This window comes from Musca autumnalis, unplaced genomic scaffold, assembly GCF_047663935.1.
Source record: "Musca autumnalis isolate F117 unplaced genomic scaffold, ASM4766393v1 scaffold_3, whole genome shotgun sequence".
Lineage (NCBI taxonomy): Eukaryota > Metazoa > Arthropoda > Insecta > Diptera > Muscidae > Musca > Musca autumnalis.
Window position 1 is genome coordinate 148,827,799 of NW_027411866.1, and position 6,726 is coordinate 148,834,524.

Here is a 6,726-nt window from a genome sequence, read left to right on the forward strand (position 1 = left end):
TGAGAATTTCATAACCAATAACTTTGTTTTTCGATAATAACCAAACAATAACATCCCTTAGAAAATCGATTAGAAATCGGAACGAATTCGGAACGAAGATTCTTAAGAAACTTCTGAAAATGTGCAGAAATTCTTAAAAAAAACTTTTAGAAAATCGGTGAAATTTCTAGGAAAAAAAATGAGAGAAATCGACAAATTTCTAAAAAATATTCAGAAAATTCCAAAAAAAATCGGAAATCAGAGCAATCGGAAAAAATTGTTAGCTGGGTTTCTATTTGATTTCGAGATGTTGCCAGATGCTCTAGAGTCATCAATAACGACAATCGACGGGGTATAAACCAGGGTTTCGGAGTCGAGGTATTTTCAGCTCGACTCCGACTCCATACCATATTTTTTCACGACTCCGGCTCCGACTACGGGCCGACTCCGAGGGTAAATTCCAATACCACTAAAAATTAATAAAGCGTGCACAAATTTTTAACTTTTTCCTATATTTGAGCCCATATAGGCTAATCTGTTGGTTTTTCCTAAAATATTCTTTAGAAAAGCATTCGTTGGAATATAATAAATATTTTTGTGGGCTTATCAAGGACAACAAAGATTAGTCCTTCGTCGACCGATTGTTTGAAAAATATTAGATTTTACGGAAATAATGGATAGAAAAATTCAAATTTTAAATTTTTGGCTTAGAACTGAAGTTTTTGGTCATAAACGGGCAAACACAATTTGAAGAATTAAATCGTTCGATGAATTACTAGATTTTGATGTACATATTTAATAGATTTGTATCGAATAATTAAGATTTTATCTAATCCTTTTTAAATCGCATCAAAATATTATACAGGGATAAGGGGTTGTAAAAAAGTCATAACACAGTAACCATCCGAATTTCATACAAAGTTTTTTGGAGAATGGAGCGGGTAAAACTATGAAAGGACAATAAAATCGTGAGAATATCGATATCCTGGATGTGGGGAACCTACATAAAATTTTCGGAGTAACATTTATGTAGATTTTTTTCATGTAGTAAATCTGATCTTTGTTACATTTTCAACTCAAGTACAAATGGGACATGGTAGGAACTGAGCTAGTAGGAAAATATATTCCTTCATTCTATTTAACTGAAAACATGTTATCTCAAAATGATGCAACAATAACGCCAAATAGTGATATAAAAATATCATTACGCCATAACTCAGAAACTTTAGCTAAGGGATCCGTTGGGGTTATTAATATACTCAATAAGGGCCTTCATTCCCAAAGGGAGTTTTACGCCCGCAGACGTTGACTTCCATTTTGTGTCACATTGTTATCAGTAGGATAGAGACCACAATGTCTTTCATAAGAGTCCAACAGGTCCTCTAATAGAAAACAAGGATGACTTCTCACAAAAGACAATATGTCCAGACCAGCAGAATTTTGTGAAAAGACCAGTAGGTCAGAAGACTTGTAGGACTTATATAGGAGACGTTCAATGTCCAATTAATTCGATCGTCATAGAACATCACTTTGGCTTGCAAATATATAAAGGATCAATTGGACCAAAAAGATATTCTCGACATGCATTGTGTAAACAAATTGGAGATGAAAAGACTAGACTTCAAATGATAGTAAATATCCTCTAATTTAGTATAATATAGGTACTGTTTGCTTATATGTTTTCTTAGTCCCAATTTACATTAGGCGAGTTTACTTGCGGCAATTGTCAGTTTGTAGGTGAGAGAGGGTGCTGAGAGGTAAAGGGTTACCATATGCCTCACCTCTCTCTCCTACAAAATGACAATTGCCGCAAGTAAACTCGCCCAATGTAAATTGGGACTTATAGCTTTCTTTTAAAATAAGTAATGATTTTTCGAAATAATTAGTGTCCCGAATTTAATGTTATATTTATATAATGTAGAAAAAATTTTCCCGGAGTCGGAGTCGAGTTATTTTTTTCGACTCAGACTCCGACTCCAGCAAAATTGCTCGACTCCGACTCCGAAACCCTGGTATAAACATCAGGAAATTTGGAAACAATCAATCAGTTATGAATTCTATCGTGACTTGTAATCATCGATTAGTAAAGAAGTAAAAGAAAGCTGTGTGCTTACTAGAATTAAGCTGTGTACTTAGTACTGTTATGTTTCCCCCCTTCAAATTGTGTCTACCCCGGCTAAAATGTTTGGGCCGTGGTCCATTAACCCTAGGACACTTGAGGGCATAACCAGTACAAAAAAAAAACTGCAACAAAATGGACTATACACACTTAAACAACACGAACCAATAACCATCGTTTATCGGGGATCCAGATACGGGCCCCCCTTCATAACCCACCCAACCGAATGCTCTTCAGAGCCCCATTTAGCTGAGCACCAACGTCGTATATAACCCAAGGTCGTTACATATCCCTTCTTATGCCTTTTCCTCTTCCCTTAAACACAGACTAACACACCATTTTCAATACCAATCTTAACCTTTATTACATATGTATAAAAATATTTAAACTTATAAGTAGATAATACATTCTAATAAATCCAGTTTTCTTATTTTCTCTTTCTTTTTACAGATCTTTATACAACATGAATGTTAAAACCTTAAAAAAAACAATTTAATAAAATTAATGAATAAATAAAACTACTTTATACGATTCCCGTTTCCTTTTTTCTTTTTTTTTTAAATTCAAATTGGAAACTTTACGACAATGAAACTTTAAGGCGTTTCGGATCTAACCTAGGACTTTCCATGTCCTATTTCAGAAAAACCTCACCAGTTAGAGCTCTTCCTAGCAGTTCTTTCCTACGGACTACTTTGCCTTCTTTAAAGGTAGATCACTAACACTTCAAATCTCACTATCGAAATGGAAAAATAACAAAAATTATATATATGTCTAAAAAAAATAATTATAATGAACTAATAAATATATTACAATAAAATAACAATACTTAAAACTAACAGAAATTTAACTAGGACAACACACAGATGCACAACAAAACACAAATTCGTCGCTATCAAGTAACTCCTTAAAATATGCTATAACTTAGCTGTGTTACCGGTTTCAATCCACACGGCTCTCTGCAAGTGGAACCCTAGTGGGAATTGGGATGTAGCTAATATTGGCTCTCTCCGAGTTCCACTTCATCCACACCAGGTGTCCCTGAAACAAGGGTACGCACCAAAATCAAACGTAAACCGTACGGAAGCGTTTTTAGCAAACGGATACGCTCCGACAAATTTCAAATTTTATAGCTCAATGGGTTTTGGCCAAGACACTTCGTACTAAAAGAAAAATTTCACATTACACCAGATCACAGGATCTCTTCTACCAATACACTTACATTTTAAAACTATTGTGCACACTTTTTCACGAAACCAATTTTAAAATTCCAAAATAACTCCAACAATCAACTATTTATTTTAATAGCAATTGCCTTTAGAATAAAAGTAAAATTACGAACGTTCGGCAATCAAAGTATATACCGTCTCATTGCACAAAATGTACATGAAGCAAATTTAAATAATCACTTTAAAGAGTTGCTGCTTCCTATGTGACTTTTGCACAATTAACCTACATAAAAATATGCAAATGCTTGGCTAGTCCCTACATATTGGTCGCTCTTTTTAACTCATTTTACTACAACATCATACTCTCACGTACCCTTTGGCAAGTTTCTCCATTACCAAAAAAATGGACATTGAGCTTGAACAACGGTCCTAGTTCATCGATCGCATGGCCTTGAAAATTTACTTACGCCGCTCAATTTATGAGTGCGTAATTCTCTTACCGTGCGCTCTTCCATACAACTCTGAAACTTCGAATTGCAATTCCCATCCCTGGCCTGTCAAACTAACAAGTTCCACAACCAGCTGTTTTCATACCACCACCTGGCGCTGGTGGTATCAACACGCATTTAGAAAATTCTGAGACAAATTACCAACAATAAAACAAAATAGAAAGAATTGATATTCCCCTGGGAATATATATACGAACAAAAGACAGTATGCCCTCTCGAGATAACATATTTATTCACATCGACTTGCGGGCGCTTCTGCAATATATTAAAAAGTCATATTACCACTATCAAAAGTACGGCTCTCAACCGTAATGTGTCAAAATTCTGACTTGTGTCTTCCCACGAAATCAAGACCGGAATTCCAGGTACTGTCCGTAACTGCGACCAACTATTGATATGCATTGAACCACACTCCTTCTAGGCTCTTACCTATACGCTAACTACTGTCGCAGAGAAATGCTAGGCCGGTACAACGGCGAGCCACGTAGGAAAGGCTGTGTGTCTTCCATATGCCCCCCAGTGTAATCTCCTATCCCGAACGTTTCCAAGCAAATCTACTTAATCTATAAGGTAATCTACCAAGCATAGTCTGCGCTGTTATGGTAACTGGGCATATCAACCTTCACTATGCCTAGCTGAAAGCCCAATATTCAACATCACGTATACCCCATATCTTGCCTGCATCTAGCCTCGATTATCCTACACATCTCAGGACGGTTATAGACAACTTGGAGTACGTACAGAATATACGTCCCACCTGTTTTCACGGTGTCAAATTAGCCAACTCCCAAGCAACCAGACCATTCGTATGTGTATGTATGCCTGCGGTACAGTTGACTCCGGTTAACTGTGACTCGCTTAATTGCACTAGTTGGATAATTAATAAACTAATCCATAATTTTGCTCCTGTTTCAGAATAAAGGTGGTGACTGTACAGTCGATGGCTTCCTTACCATCCTGTCTGTCTGTTGCCTATGAAAAATGCTTCGTAAAAGACCCATCACAGGGTTAGGAGTTTTGTCAACGACTCTCTTGACCACCCCCCTCTTTTTATACCGCAGACCACATTTTAATTCCGTCCCATTATTGACACCCTCAACAGTACTTAAAGTCGGAAATTAATAAGAGTAATAAAATAAATAAAGCATTGTAGAATCATAATCTGAAGCGAACCCTGTTTTATTTGGTACAAGTCATATCGGGGAATAAAACAAAGTCTACACGGAAATTAGTTAAACATAATTCCGTAACAATATTATCCTTTCAAATTTTGGCATTAAGATGGCCTAGAATATTTTTAATGTCATGGGTGGGGAACGGTAATATGTTTATTCAAAGCGCTCGTTCAATATATGTTTGGTATTCTCATGCTTGTCTTCGGTAGGAGCAACAGATTTTATACGAATTGTAGCAAGTCTTTTGTTTACCGGGTTGTAGCTCGGGACTAGATGTTTTAACCTCCGAAAAACTACAAATCCGCAACCAAACTCGCGCTTCATTTCACCATCCAGCGTATTTCCTATATGACAGTAATATCGACCTTGTACTTTGCAAATACATCTGCCTGTGGACTCTCTACAAAGAGTCCGAACATTCCAGGTCCAGATTAGTTTTTGGAGGTCGTCAGGTTTATAGTGTTTTCTTTTTATGTTTCTTTGTTTTTTTTATAGTACTATATGTTTTTTGTAGGGGTGGGTAACTAAGCCAACGCCCAATCTAAGTTTTTATCGTTCTTATGGGTTAATGTGCGCCACAGCTCTCAGATCTCCAAGTGACACCACGGGGAGTTCAGAGTCCACTTGGGATGAAAGAGAGACAAAGAAAAGTTCAGAGCTGTGTCGTATGAAAGTCGTCACACCTACCAGTAGTGCGATTCTCTAACTCATTTTTTGAGTTAACGACAAATGTCGGTAAAATTAAAAAGAAAAATTATGAATGAAAAGTTGAAATAAAACTTGACAACACTGTTGCTATCGGTAGAACTTTACGACTACTTTCTTTTGGTCGCTAAATTACCGAAAAATATCGTTAACTACCGAATTTATAAGCATTTTGATTTTACCGATTTTTGTCGGTAACTCAAATAATGTCTTAGAGAATCGCACTACAGGAGTGTTACTATAGTCTCAGGTTCGTTTAACTCTCAATAAGTTTATCGTTCATTACATGAAAGTTGCCTTTTCATATGCATTGTCTATATATAAGAATAGTAAATACTTTCCCATTCTTAGTCAACTATCAACAAGTTTCAACACTTTCCGAAGAAGAAATTAAATCATGAAACGAATATTCAAATCAACTAAATAAACATTCAAACCATAATATGTTTATCGAAAGAAACTACATTACCATTGAATGCTACAACAAATATGTATCCAAACATAAGAATTCACACACAGAAATATTCCAAGAATGTAACCAAATAAAAATCCTTTGTTCCTTAGGAGTCGATGCTAAACAAACAAATGTAACTCTGCACTACATAAGTGACAACAAATAATTCCTACATGACAAGCTGAAACCCCCAAGCACGACTGGCAAGACAATTGTGGCTCACTTACAAAATCACGAACTGATTGTCATGCATGAAGGCAGTAGACAGACAGTCAGAAAAACAAGCAGACACTAATAATCAAATATCACATCATAACAAAATCCTTCGAAGATGTTGAGGGTGATTGTATACCGTGAGACTAATGTCAACATGTTGGGTTTTTTTTGCAAAACACAACTCCTTTTACACACATGAAGGCATTAGAACAACAAAACAAGTTGAGACACACCTGTCGTACAGGGTATAGCCAAACAAAGGGTATAAACGGAAAAATATTGTCTTGACTTGTGGGCAAAACGTAATAAAGGATTAAGTGGATTCGTTTTGCTTTGTTTGCCTTGAAAACTTTAAAGTTTGTGTATCACTGTTGTTGCCGTTGTTATATCGTCTTCTTAGGGT

The 6,726-nt window shown here is 36.1% G+C and overlaps 1 long non-coding RNA gene across 1 annotated transcript; it reads left to right on the forward strand.

The window, feature by feature from the left end:
• The first annotated feature begins 3,854 nt into the window (after positions 1-3,854).
• On the forward strand, positions 3,855-4,874 carry LOC141396392 (uncharacterized). The gene is made up of 3 exons (XR_012411153.1): positions 3,855-4,138; positions 4,195-4,585; positions 4,689-4,874. It is a non-coding gene; the product is annotated as an uncharacterized lncRNA (long non-coding RNA).
• The last annotated feature ends 1,852 nt before the right edge of the window (positions 4,875-6,726 follow it).